Genomic DNA, 14,390 nt, shown 5'->3' on the forward strand with positions numbered 1-14,390 from the left:
CACAAGGCCAGCCATGTTGTGGGAGGGGAGCTGGAGTCTCTGACAGCAGTGTCAGAGAGGAGAATGTTGCCCAAGATAAGGACAATACTAGACAACTCTTCACACCCTCTCCACCATGTGCTGGTCAGCCACAGGAGCAAGTTCAGCCAGAGACTCATTCCCCCACGTTGCACCACAGAGCGCCACAGGAAATCATTCCTGCCCGTGGTCATCAGTCTGTTCAACTCTTCCCTCTGAGACTCGATCAGTCAATTGATTGATCCCTGGACAGTTCAGACAAATTCACTGTTTACGGTGACTGGCATGTAAATATTAACTAATTATATAATGTTTATTACTGACAGGGTATATTTTTTATATTTGAATATGGGGGGTTATATTTAGATATTTATTATTATTATTATTATATTTGTATGTGTGGAATGGAGCACTGCAACATAACTATTAATAAAGAATTTCTGATTCTGATAACCTCAGATCCTGCTTCATAGGTAGCACAGGCCTCAGGTTGGCAGCAGGTTAAACAACTGATGACATTTCACTGACTTTTACAGAACACAGAAAGAGGTTCAGACTAAATCACAGGTCCAATTTACACCACAGTTTCTGAGGACACAGCACTGGAGTTTAGTCAAGTCAAGCTTATTTCTTTTTAAGTGCTGTGCAAAGGACATTAAAATAAATAGCAGTAAGAAAAACAAAGTGTATTTGCTATTTAAAAACGTTGGATGGGAAAATGACGCGTCGCTCTGTAGCAAAGACAAAGACACTGGTGTTTCACTTTGCGCGGGGGTAAGACAGAGCCTTAGGTGATTTTGTTCCAGACAACTTAAACCACAGCAAAACCAATGAGAGAGACAATATAACAACATCTAACTGTAGGTAAAGAAGGAATACAAGTATCACTTCATCTGTCTCTGTCCGTCTCTCCTGTAGGGAGCTGACTGTAGACGAGCCTCCACAGACCTGCTGGTCAGGGTTGTGTGGTTATCCCTCTCTGGTCACTCAGGTCCACATACTGAGGGCTGACGGACTCGCAGGTCAAGACTCTGATGGAGGTAGGTTTGACTTTTTTCTGAGGAAAGAAAGGCACCTTACGAGATATTTGTTTAATGCCATCATCATCTCGCACCACATCCTTTATTTTTTGGTACTTATCTTAAATTCTTTGTGTCACCAATGTTATTTTCTTGCCAGTAGATGGCAGATGTCGGTGCTGTAACTCAGCAGACAGCTACAAGGCCTGTATTCATCTGTGTTTGCCGTTATTAAAATACTTGGAACCTTTATGGAACGTTAACCCTTCTTTAGTCAGTGTGTGTCTCAAACAGTTCTGTTATTTTCTTTAGCATAACCAGTATATAAAGCGTAAATACAGTACATTTATATACCAATAAAAGAAAAAGTAGTCTTTCCCTTTGAATCTCAAAGAGCCACATCTGCCCTCATGCATTATCCACTAGATAATGACCTCTATACACTGTAAGATTAAACCCTGATAAATCAACACAAACGCCTGAATGTTTCCTCAGCTCTTTTTAAGCTAACTGTGGGGATGTGATTTGCTTTTGTAGCTTAAAAATGGATGATAAACACTAAATTAATCAAGAAATATTAACAATCAATTCATACAGAAAACAGATTCTGACCCAGGGGGCCCATGGACTCTCGGGCCCCTGGTCCTGAGTCCTGTTAGCTGGTTGAGTGATCCATACATGGGTCCAGGTCATGTTAATGGCTTGTATTGCTAGGAATTATATATATTATGTACAGCTGGAAAGTACTGGCAGGAATGTCAATAAATTAATGTATTTATGTGTGTGTGTGTGTGTGTGTGTGTGTGTGTCTCCAGTGTCAGACCCCTACGTGATCATTCGCTGTGAAGGAGTGAAGGTTCACTCTCCGGTCCATAAAAACACACGCAGCCCCGTCTTCGACACCAAGGGGCTCTTCTACAGGAAGAAAGCCAAACAACCAATCACCATTGAGGTGTGTGTGTGTGTGTGTGTGTGTGTGTGTGTGTGTGTGTGTGTGTGTGTGTGTCTCGGCTGTCAGGCTGACACAGAGTTGTGTAGATGTGTGAATGTTGTTGTTACATGAATCAGTGAACTCCTCTCTCACTGTGTCTCCCAGATCTACAACCATAACGTGTTGATGGACTCCTTCCTGGGTCAGGTGACGTTGCCAGCTGAGCAAGGTGAATTCCAGCAGACGCTCCACCTGAGGGACAAGGGCAATCGCCGTGACAACGACCTCCCTGGTACCCTCACCGTCGCCATACTGAGCAACACTTCGCTCACCAACATCTGAGACAGGCTACCAAACCGTCCGATCAGGGCAGATTCAGCTGAACCAAAGTTTACCAAATGACCAGTTTACCACTAAGTCTTTACCTGTGAGTCTTTACCTGTGAGTCTTTACCTGTGAGGTCAAACGTTCAGCCTGAACACAGGGTTTACATTTTACAGAGTTACTATAGAAAACGACATGTGCAGCAGGAGGTCTGCAGACATCATCAGAGGAAGTAATGCCAAATACAAACGCAACAAACCTAATTCTTCTCTTCAGTTTCATGTGTCTTTTTATACTGTCTTTTCTATCTAGTCTCAGTGCTTTTTATGTTGAAATAAGCTGTACAGATAAACTTTCCTTGCCAAGTAGCAGAACACCGTGTTTAAACACAGCAAGCTTGTGTCATAATGTTACATAATGCATAAAATAAATGACATAATGTTCAGTTTGTATTGAAACTGTTTTGAAGAGATGGTGATTCAACTTTATGGTCTTTTGGAGGCTACAGTTTGTGTTGATGCTGAACTGTATAGCATTATACGATATTACATGATTTTATTAGAAATATACAGCTGTAAAGGAGTGACAAAAATGTAAATAAATTCATGAACCTGGTAAATAATTCTTGTCCATATTGTCCCAACTGGTTTTCAATGATACTTTTCATATATATATATATATATATATACTGTTTCTTTGACACCAGACTGAAAATCTGTGTTCAGCTGCCCTCTCTATATCAAATGTGTTCCACAATGTGTTATTTTCTGTAAGGCACTGTTTTCTTAAAAATGCTGTTTAAATTTCTTTTCAATAGTGTTGGACTGGTTGTTGGTCTCTATGCCCCCTATTTGTACTTCCATCATTAACAATATATCTTATTTTGTTTTACCCATTCAGTGTTTTCTATTTACTGGTTTCTATGGTTTTCTATTTTTTCTTCTGTCACAGTCTGAGTTTGTTGCCTGATGAGCTCTTTTAATAAACTTAGTGCTGACAGTGTGTAGAAGTTCACACTTGTCTTTGTCATGACTTCATTTTTCCTGCACTGATCTGCAGTGTGAATTAGACTTCGAGCCTTTCCACTGGCCATGAAACAATAAGTGATCTGTAAACTGAGCCTGACTTGAAAGATTGCATGAAAATCTAAGCATGAATTTGTTAGTACTGACATAATATCTTTATTCAGGCAGTCTAATGGCTGACCTTTTTCAGGATAATAGGATCATGGTTCATTTGCAACCTCGTGGCAGCTTGGACAGTTCAGAGTAATTTTTTATTCATCCACTGCTGTGCTGACTTTGTTGTCTTTTGAAGCAGCAGAGTAGTTTTTCTTAAGTGTTTTTACCAACGCCAAGGAAGTTATGTTTTTACCCTTGTTTGTTTGTCTGTTTGTTAGCAGGATTATACACAAGGTACTGAACCGATTTGCACCAATCCTGATGGCGGTGAGATCTATGACTTCTTACAATTTGGTGCAGATCCAGATTATAACCTAGATCTGGTAGAAGAAATATTTGACCTTGGCGGAGGCATGTGCTCTACTGAGTGCCATCCTAGTTTCACCTTGTACAGCTCCTTAACCCTCTTCATTTAGCCAAAGTTTTAGTTTCATCCTGACTTGCATGTAACATTCAAGTTGCTGATGCTGATTCAATGTTCCTGCCTTGAATCTTTAATGTGTGCATAAAGTCATGAAACAGGAGTGAAACAGAAAGACTTATACATATGGTTTCCTGTATAACAAAACAGGCCTGTTACCCATGACATGACGCATTGTACTCCCATAGGTTTGATGAGTTCCTCCCATTTTAACAACATTTTATGAGTGTAATGACAGACAGAATGTCACTGGAATAAACTACATGAATGAATAGCCACATAGCAACAGCAACATTGACGTTCCTCTGGATTTTAATGTCTTTAGAAAAGAGCTTGAACAATAATATTTCTATTTACAGGCATTTCTTCAGTCAGGTAAAGAACAGGATAACTTCTCCACAGAAAATGTAAACACATAGGACAAACATATTTGCCTGGAGGGCAGAATATCACATTACTTCACGGTCTCGTGTTTATGTGATCCATTTTTTCTAGATTTATTCATGTGGTTATGTATTTAATGATCCATACATCCATTAGCTATACCGCTCATCCTTGAGGGTCTCAGGAGCTGGAGCCCATAGTCTCCACAGCGGCCAGTCGAAGACACGGTTGCCATGGTACTTGGCTGCAGTTTCCCGGATGTATTGTTTTCCCCAGTCCAACATGGCGTCGGGGAAGTGAGACTTCGGCTAATGTCACACAGTTTGCCCAAAGTTGGTCCGCCTCTGCTCTTTTCAACAGGGGAAAGTTTATTTCCACGCCGCGGTGGCAGCAGAACAAGTTTTCCTGGGAGTTTCTGGGTAAGTAAGCTCATTGGCTCTAATTATTGTAGTAAAGGAGTGTTGTGCACTAGCTTGTGGCGCGTCCCTGCTCCCTGTTTAGCTGCTAACAGTGGCTAGCGTTAGCTGCTATGAGGTCTGGCCAGACTAGGGTTGAGGAGATCTCAGACCGTTTCTGTTTGCTGTGTGTGTGTGTGTGTTATGGGGAGGAAACCTTACAGTTAGATGTAAATCATGTTGTTTTCAAAGTATGATCAGAATACAATTTGGTGGCAAATCACTTTTGAAAGTTGTTGAACATTTAAAAGCCGCAGGTCTCAACACCTAACCGAGCTAATTTTACGTTAGGGCTGGTGCCTTGCTAAGACACTCTAAGCTCGCTGGACGGCTTAATGGCAAATTCAGGAGACAACCTGGTTCTGGTAACATTGGCTTTTCTTATCTGCCTGCCAGCAATCGTGAAACACCCAGACCAGGGTTGTCTTCTTTGCCATTCTCTTAGTGATATTTCAGTGCGTATATACCAGTAAGTTTAATTACGAACATACTGAATTTTCATTTTCATCTGTGAAGCAGAAACGGGCTTGTGTATCTCATCCTTTACTGTCAGGGCAGACTGAAGGAGGAAAAAGGATATTGTCTGTCTAGAAGTTTATTAAGTTTCTTTCTCCCCTCCTTGACCCCACTTTTTTATTGAACAAGTAATTTCTCCTCATCCTCTGATCTTTCATGTCTTTCCTCCCTCTTCCCTTTTCTATGTGGAGGAGAGATTTTGCGTGCAGTTACTCAGTCAGCAAGGTTGTGCGATTAGTGCTGGGCACACCACACATTCCTGGGATGCCAGAGCTGTATGGAGGGGTCACTCTTCTCCCTCACATACAAACCATACCCCAGCAGCGAGCACTCTTATCAAATGCAACCCCCACAACTACATCATGCTCTGCAAGTTTTTTTCAGATTGTATAACTGTATGAGGAAGCAACTGAGTGTAAGGTTCACCACGAGCCACTGTCAGGTGACAAAAATTGCACTGACAGATCAGCATGATATATGTATTAGCAGATTTCAGCTTTGAAAAGTTGTATTGTTGTTAGGTAACATTACTTATTACTTATTTTTAAAATTAGCAACAAAGTGAGGAACGGACCTTGGGCAACAAGGCCACTTAAGGATGGAGTTGGAAGCACTAATTTAGTTGGTTGTTTAAATGTGAATCTCTAGAAAGAGAATCGAAAAGAGGTAAAAATTAAATGTATCAAACAGTAAAAACAGGATGGTGTGTTAAACACCTCCTTCCATTTATAAATATATTCAAACCAGATGTTTGATGAACCAAATCCATGTCTGTCATGGTCATATAAGCATTAAATATTTGGTTGCCCACTGTCAAACAACATAATAGGTTAAAAGAGTCTACTAGGGATGCCGGCTATGCCTTCAAATTAAATTGGTAAATGAGTATTAGGCTGCATGTTGCTGTTCTTTTTTTCCTTTTACTACATTTTGCTCAGGGTATCGTGATGTTTTGCATTAGCCATGACTTCTATAGCCATATTCTTTTACTCTCATCCAGACAGGAGGCTTCAATTAGCTCTCTGCTCCCCTCCCTGCTATGTAGTAACAGTAACACAGTGAAGGGGTCTGTGGTACCCTGGATGCTGCAGAATGGACCTGAATGAAAAAGGCTTTTTCCTCTCTAATCAGTTCAGCTGGTCAAACAAAATGGTTGAGGTCCCAAAAGTTTAGGTGCAACAGAACACCCAACAGGATAAAGACAAGGAGAGTTAGGTCTCAGTTATACCCGCTTGTGGACACAAACACGGACAGCCCTGGACATTATGGATGCATTGTTGTTTTCAACTTGATGGACGCATTTCATACATGCACAGTAGATTGTTGTGTAGGTATTCCGCACATGCACACTGCGAATCAAATCAAAATGGCTTCATCCATGCAAGAAGAATTACAACAGATTTGGTGGTCTTTGTATTCTTTTAAAGTGGAATTGTAGAGGTTAGGGCAGCGGCGGGCCTCCTCACAAACGCAACGTCCATGTTTGTTTTCCAGTTCATGCGCAGTTCATACCCAGTGGAACGCATGCACAGTTGGTGTCCTTGTGGTGTAGTGGTTGCAAGGACATAACAAATTGGTGGATACATGGACATTCTCACATGCCTGCCAATTTTAGACAGTGACCATCAGTCTCACCGGCTGAAATGACACCTGTTGCTGGCAGGTTTTATCAGCTGTGGCTACTTAATAGTAAACAAATAGGTGACAAATAAGGGTTGGGAAAAGGGGCAATTCAAAAATCTTTTAAAAGCATGCATAATGTTTGTTAAAATGTACATTGTGTTGGCCTCATGTCATTGGAATGACATTTGAACCATTTTTTCTTTTTTTTTTTTTTTTTACAAAAGGTAAGACTGAATCTGTCAAATGATGTAACCACAAAAGAATGAGAAATGTTGAATATTTTATCCACCTAGAGTGTATGTAAGTGTACACATAAAAATAATGACTTGCTATAGTAATAATTATTATAATAATAGTAATGATAATTACTTAATTTTTTATAATATCATGTCGGAAGTTTGTCTGAAATATGTTTATTCATTCAATATGATGATGAAAACTCTAGTTATATCTATATTTGCAGTTGCAGTTACCCTCCCAACATTTTCTTCAGTTTTGTACTGTTCTCTTTGTGTCCCTGTTGGTTGAGTTTATGCTGTAGTGGATGAGCAAGCATGGAAACATTAAAAGTCTCATCTTTCTCCTGGTATCAGATTTCAGAGAAAAAGATGGCATTGGCTTAAAAATAAGGGAGGATGTACTGTGTGTCTGTATGTGTGTGTGTGTGAGAGAGAGAGAGTCCGGTGATAATGGTCAGAGTGAAGAGAAGAGGGAGAGAGAGTAAAGATGAAAGTGAATACTTTGTTCTCTGTGTGCAGGTACAGTAGGTCTGGGTGTTTGTTGAGAGTCCAGAGAGAGTGAAGGGAGGAGGCCAGGTGCTGGGCTAACACTGAGCCAGATTCAGCTAAAGGCTATCGGCTATCGGCTATCAGTCAGACAGCCAAATCTGTAGAGGAAAAAACAGCAGTGGAGCACTGAAAGTAAAAACCCCTGACTCACCTCATATCAGGGTAGTGATGAAGAAAACGTTTTGGAAAAGAAAACGAGAGGAACTTTCTGGTTGAACATTCCTTTTATTCTAGTTATGTTTTATTCTTGACGAAGATTTAAAACAACACTTATTAAGGTATTTTTATCAGCGAGAAATAAGAGAAATTAACAGAAAAATGATCTACGACATTGCCTGTAGAATTCAACCCCTTGAGATAAAAAACTTAAAAGTGCCTAAAAACAGAGGATCAAGCTTAGCTGACTGGAAACTGATTAAATGAGCTCTTGGTGGGGAAGAGAAGGAATAGAACAAAAAGAAAAAACACACTGAGGGTCATATCAGACCCGACATTATGATGTTTCCCTGCAACAGGGAGAAAGGGCCAGGCTTATTGCCTTAGAGGAAAAAAAAATCCTCTCTGGAATGACTGCAGCAGCCAACATCAACACAACCCTCTAGGTGCTCAGGAACAGAGGCAAGAACACCGTATGAATAAAAAAAATATTCAATATCTTAACAATAACAGGTCTATTTTTGAGAATTTCAACCACCAAGTTAGGGTTTTAGGCCAGCATTGTGTAAACTGTATAGAGAGTTAAAAATATTCTGAAAAAAATCAGAAGAATTTGGTTGGCTTAGCTGTTATTAAAGCCACATTTTGTCAAAAAATTTTGTTTCGTTTTTTTTTTACATCTCTTGCTCAAGCATTTTGGTTAAAGAAATCTTAAAGCAAACTATTCCTCTTTGTTGTTTCTGTCATCATACTTAAATTCTGACAAAGATCTCACCAATTATTTTATTCAAGCTATGGGTCAGTTTATCTCTTTCTTTAATATAAATCATTGAGCCTCAACAGAATTTCGAAGATTTCTGTATTTTTTTTAAACCCACATGTTAATGTGCTAAATCATTAGTATTTAATGGAGACATTTTTTATCTCTTGTTCTGACAATGACTTGAAAATGACTTGACAAAACCTGATATTTAGTTTAGAGCTGAATCGATTAGTCCATTTATCAGTTGACAGAAAATAAACTATTTTGATAATAGATTGTTCATTTAATTTTTAACTTTCTCTATTTGTAGTTTCTCAAATGTAAATTGGATATATTTTGATTTATAGACCAAATGATTAATTGATTAATCAAGAAGCAGCAGAAGCAGATTAATCAATAATGAAAATAATTGTCACAGTGCTAAATTGCTTCCACTGCTGGTAATTGTTTTACCCACCAGTGGGGCCTTGTATAGAAGTACAGTGTTTGCTCAGGCTAAACTCAGTGTTGTCCTTCCCTGTGTGTTTCTTTCTTTGAACACAGGAACAGAGTGAGGAGTTTTGTTCTTGTGTTTGCATGTACAGTTGTTTTAATTTTCAGCTGAAAAATCAAGCTTGGGCCTGCACCTCCCTGGTGATATGGAGCTTTCACAAACACACACAATACAAAGAGAGTTCTGGATGGTGGCTACATTTCACCTTAGTTGTACTGGTGTTGGAATGCTAGAGAATGGTGGTATGTTATAGGGGTAGGTGAAACAAGAGAAAAACAGCTGCTTTTTTGTTTGTTTTTGTTTTTGTTTTGCATTCTCATAACACTCAAAGATTCTGGATGACACAAGCAGGACTGTTATTGAAGTGCTCTGTATGTAAATAAATTCAGGTTTTTATTCTAAGGAGCTCAAAATTGAATCAGTATCCACCATCATTTATCCCTTTAAGTGCTGTTAAACAATCTTTAAGATTAATGAAACATAAAAAAAAATGCTTATTTATTTTTAGAGAAAGTTGTAGTTTTCCTTAATCTAGTCTAGTTCAAATGTTTTTTGGCATGAAAATGTCCAGATTTTGAATAGTTGTAGTCACAAGCCTTCACTTGCTCATGGACACCACAGCAGTAGCTGTTGAAGAAGGAGAATAGTGTTTATCAATCAGCCTGAGTAACATTTACAAGAAGTTGTTGGAGACAGTGAATCTCAGACCACATGATGGCGTGATGACTGGCCTCACTAATGACAGGGGAGATTGATGTGATGTTTGACTTCTTCACAACAACATCACCTCATTTTCTCTGTTTTCGACAACATGCCATCACCATGTTGGTGCTACAGCTGGTGGCTGGTGCTACATTGAATCATGTTTCTACAGTGTTTTTGGATACTGAACATAACAATGGTAACTTATATTTATGAAACCAACATGTAATGGTGAGAATAGTTGAGTACAAAGTAATGTGTCACCTTACTGTCAACTGGAGTCTGAGTTTAGGATCAGATTGTACAGATCTTATCTGCTGGTATTAATTTAAAAACCTTGGATGTATGGACTTAAGAACACATGAAAACATTCAGGATTTTTCCTGTCTCAACATGATGCCTAGGCCTCAGTGTGGTGAGTGGGCAGCAAGGAGAGGTTGAAGCTTTGCCATACCTCATAATAATAATAATAGCCTGTAGCTCTTTGCCCTACCACTTTACTCTTTTAACATCACTGTATTCCCTTCCATCAAAATTAGTGCAGGGGTCACCCACTAATCTTGTCCTGCCACTCAAGTGAATGGGAAAGTGGTCTCAGACATTAGGAGCCCACTGAAAGTCATGTCTTTTATGCAGACTTTTACTGCGATAGGCTTCGAACTATTTTAGTTTTTATTTTAAATACAAAATTGGTCCAGAGTTGCGTTTTTTGTCTCTGATTTATTTGATGAAATTGTTACTATGTGATACAGTGATTTGACATATAGACTATCAGGCTCAATTTTGGATACTTTGTCTTGGTTGTCTCAAAACCATTTTTAAGCTGAAAGTGTCGCAGTGCGTCATATGACGCATGTCAACTGCCATCCCTATCACAAATAGAAAGTGTGGTGCTGCAGCTCACCAACAGGACCAGGTCCAGGACAATGTGCAGATATTAACCTATATTAACCTATATTATATTAACCCTTGTATAGATCTTTATACTGTTCAAAGTCCACCAGTAGTCTCTCCTCATCCATTATACACACAAGAGACAGCAAGAGGTGAGGAGAGAGAGCGGTCGATCTCCATTGGGAGCTGGGAAGTACAAAACAGCCTTTTCTCAAGAAAAAAAGGCAATTTTTCAGGGGTGGTGTGGCTGGAAATAGGACATATGCAGGGGCGGTGCATTGATGTGCACCCAGCTGCCACCGGTGTGGAGGTTGTACATAGAAAATAATCAAGACGGCTGTTTTGACGTGTGCTGTTCGGTGGTGGTGTGTTTTAAGCTTCAATGTGTGTTTTTTTTTTTTTTTTTCATCTTGCACCAGTAGCTGTTCTCAAACTCATTATAGAGCAGAAGATAATATCTTTGCGTATGCATTGCTTTGTGCCCTTCATCTCTCTCTTTTCAATTGTTTTTTGAGGTGAATTATAACATCCCATTCATCTTTGAACTTGTAGTTAGCTCATCAACTTATTTATAGTGAACTTGACCAAAATATTTTTGTGTATCAGTCTGTAAGCACAAGGCAAGCAAAGCTCTAAAGGTCCTGTGTACAGTCAAACTAGCTGGTGATCCCTGTGTGTGTATGTGCTGAAAGTTAGCTTGTGTGTGCGCTATGTACTGCCCTCTCTGCTGTCTTTATCATTGACCTTTCCACATTCCACAACCTGCCTCTGGAAGTCAGCCCTTATTGGCTGCAACACTGCATGCTTTGTTTGAACTCAAGCTTGGGATTGGCAGGTTTGTGTGTTTCTGGCTCTGATACATTGAGTGGATCTGTTCCTGCTGTATTTTTACTCTCAAAGGAATGTCATCGAGCCTTTTCCTTAGTGAAGCTAACACCTTGTAGTCTCTTAGGGAGTAGATAATAGATTATTAAACAAATAGACAAATTTTACAGTACTCACTTTTGCTGGCTTTGATAAGGAACTCTTATTATTAACTGATCAGATGTGTTTTGATGTTAAGTTTTATGATTAAAGTGGAATATGGAGGATTATAAAATTTTAAAGCAACAGGTTTATTCATTTAGTTACCAGTCCTCTTTCATTAGACAGAAATTACTTTTGCAATGTTTGTAATTTTTGTCAGTTGTTAGTATGTATCATATAAATTTTGTTTTATTGTGGAATCCACTCCCAGTAAAAAAAAAAAAATGCAGAAGAATAGGTCTGTGTAATAATTTTCAGTTCCAGTCAATTTGTGTTCACTACAGTAATTCTCAGTGAAGTATCCCTCTGAAATAGCTGTTTGTTCCTCTGGTTCAATTTGATGTGTTAAAACCATGAAACTACTGTTAAGATTGGCAACACTTCTAGCACCATGATAAACAAAGTGGGACACACAGTCAAAAATCAATTAATTTTTCCCAGAAAGTAGCATTAAAGTATGTGATTAAAACAACAATGCTGACACGATTCCTTGGTCAGTTTTCTGATTTTTATGATGATGTGTTTTGTCATTTTCCCTTGATCGACTATCTTTGTGACTTTGGTGATGAATCTGTTAATATTGGCAAGCAGACATGCTATTTCACAACAACCTGCCTTGATCACATTGGTAAAAACAGCAATAATTTGAACCATACTGTACAGCTTGTTTTGCCAAAGTGAGTCATATTGTCATGTGACAGAAGCAAACAATGCACTTGAAGAGTTAATTGTCATTAGCCTAAATTACTCACTCAAGATGTAACAAATAAGTTGCAAAAATAGACTCTATATATAGCATATCTATACAGCTCATTTACTCATAATCGGCAAGTGTCAATTTTGGCAAAAACATTTTTTAAATATGTTAATCCATCCATCATTTTTCTGCCATTCATCTGGATCATGTTATTTGACATTAGTAGGAATTATCCAATGGGTGGCAAGTATTGACAAAATGTGTTGTGAATGTCAATAAATCAGACAACTTGATAAATAATTCTGGCCTTGGTATCCCTACCAGTTTTCTATGACTATGGTATTAAAGTAGTCTTAAAAACTCTTAAATATAGCCTTATTTGGCTAATAGTGCAGAGACCCAGATTATTGTAAAGTGAATATGTTCAGGTTTTGAACCATTGAACGAAAGAAAACATCTGAAAAGAAAAATCATAAAATTGCGTTTGGGTCATATTTCACTATTTTGTAACATTTTATAGACATTTTAACAATTAATCATGAAATTAATCAGATTCAATAGATTAATTGATAATGAAAATAGTTGTATCCCTAAAATCAACCCAGGAAAATGAATTGCAATAGTCAAAGCCACATCACCTGATAGGTAACAATACACACATGTAAAGGCAGGTACATAATGTGTGATATGGGATAGACAGTAAGAGTGAGGGAATGGTTTTGGGCTCTTTTGATAACCTGGTTATATTTATTCATAACTTCTCACGGGACATAATGCTAAAAGACCCTTGCTAACCTCTCTCTCTTCCCCTCCCTCTCACTCGCTCACTCTTTCTCTCTCTCTCTCTCCCTCTCTCTCCCCCCCTTTCTCTCTCTCTCTCTCTCGCTCACTCTCCCTCTCGCTCACTCTTTCTCTCTCCCTCTCTCACCCGGTGACGTCATGATACTGGGCCGCGTTTTGCTGAAACCATAGGAATGCGACACACTTTGTATTTACAGCCCAGTGCTGCAACGCTTCGTGTTGTTCTGTATATTTTGTGTTTGTACTAACGTTATCTGTAACCGTCGTCGTTTCAGTTTTTTTAAGAAGACGTAACGACGCTTTTGACGGTTTAAACAAGTTTCATTTCTTCGCGGAAACAACTTTGTTGCTGCAGGGAGTCTGTTTTTTTTTCCTTGTCCTCAGCTGCGTTTCCGACATGAGATCAGGTGGATAGTGTGTTGCTGCTGGCTAAAAGAGTACCTGGGACTAAAAGTGAGTGAAGTAAGTTTTAACCACACTTAGATCGCTTATACTTAACTCCCTGTGTTGTCGTTTGTTAAGTTAAAGGTGTAAGTTAAAACTTCTGGCGGTCTGTGCTGCGGTGCTGGGACAGCGAAAGAGCCCTCTGCCGCTGCATGGTACCGGCTCCACTCGACTCGACTCTACTCTACTCGCCTTAAAGTTAATCTGGGCCACAAAACAAAACTCTGTTGTTGAAATCTCACAGCACGGATTAACCGTGAGTCAGAAAAAACATAATAACGTTATTGTTTGCCTTGTGTGAAGGGGGTAGCAAGCAACCGAGCAGCGAGAGAGCGACACAGACAGCCCTGCTGGAGTGCTGGGAACTGACTATGAGTGTCTCTTTCAGCTCGCCTCCCTCCTCTCCCTCTCTATTGCCATTCAAACGTCTCACTGACTGCTCATATGTGTGACTGTCAAGACAGCTGTTGGCCTGAGCTATCCGGGTCATCTGTCTCTCTTTGCACAAGTGTTGGTGACACATGTAGATGAATGGGAGAACAGGTTTTGGTAGTGATTTGCTCTTACCCTGTGTCCTTGTGTTTAAACTGAGTTAGGAAGTTGGGTACTTGTGCTCTTATGTCCAGGAAGTCTGTTTCATGGATCTTATTATTGTACTTATTTAACAAAATGACTTCTGAAAGTCTGAGATAAGCATAGAGAGGATGGTGCTGCCAGTGCTCAATACTTTCTCTGATTTTTTTTTTTTTTTAAG

At 39.2% G+C, this 14,390-nt stretch overlaps 1 protein-coding gene and 1 long non-coding RNA gene across 4 annotated transcripts in view; both read left to right on the plus strand.

The window, feature by feature from the left end:
• Positions 1-907: 907 nt before the first annotated feature.
• On the plus strand, positions 908-2,634 carry LOC147818879 (uncharacterized). The gene is made up of 3 exons (XR_015437508.1): positions 908-1,058; positions 1,853-1,989; positions 2,134-2,634. It is a non-coding gene; the product is annotated as an uncharacterized LOC147818879 (long non-coding RNA).
• A 1,925-nt stretch (positions 2,635-4,559) lies between these two features.
• Positions 4,560-14,390, plus strand: part of pak4 (p21 protein (Cdc42/Rac)-activated kinase 4) — a 33,132-nt gene continuing 23,301 nt past the window's right edge. Inside the window, exon 1 of one of the 3 annotated variants that reach the window (XM_023410329.2) lies at positions 4,560-4,697. The gene's annotated coding sequence lies outside the window, so the exon portion shown is untranslated. Of the gene's footprint in view, positions 4,698-13,368; positions 13,655-14,390 lie in introns of those variants that run through there. The other 2 variants (XM_023410331.2, XM_087175165.1) reach the window with 2 other exon arrangements.

Source organism: Seriola lalandi, unplaced genomic scaffold (assembly GCF_002814215.2).
Source record: "Seriola lalandi dorsalis isolate HSWRI2012SDOR001 ecotype SW California unplaced genomic scaffold, Sedor1 jcf7180002054422, whole genome shotgun sequence".
In the NCBI taxonomy this organism is placed as follows: domain Eukaryota; kingdom Metazoa; phylum Chordata; class Actinopteri; order Carangiformes; family Carangidae; genus Seriola; species Seriola lalandi.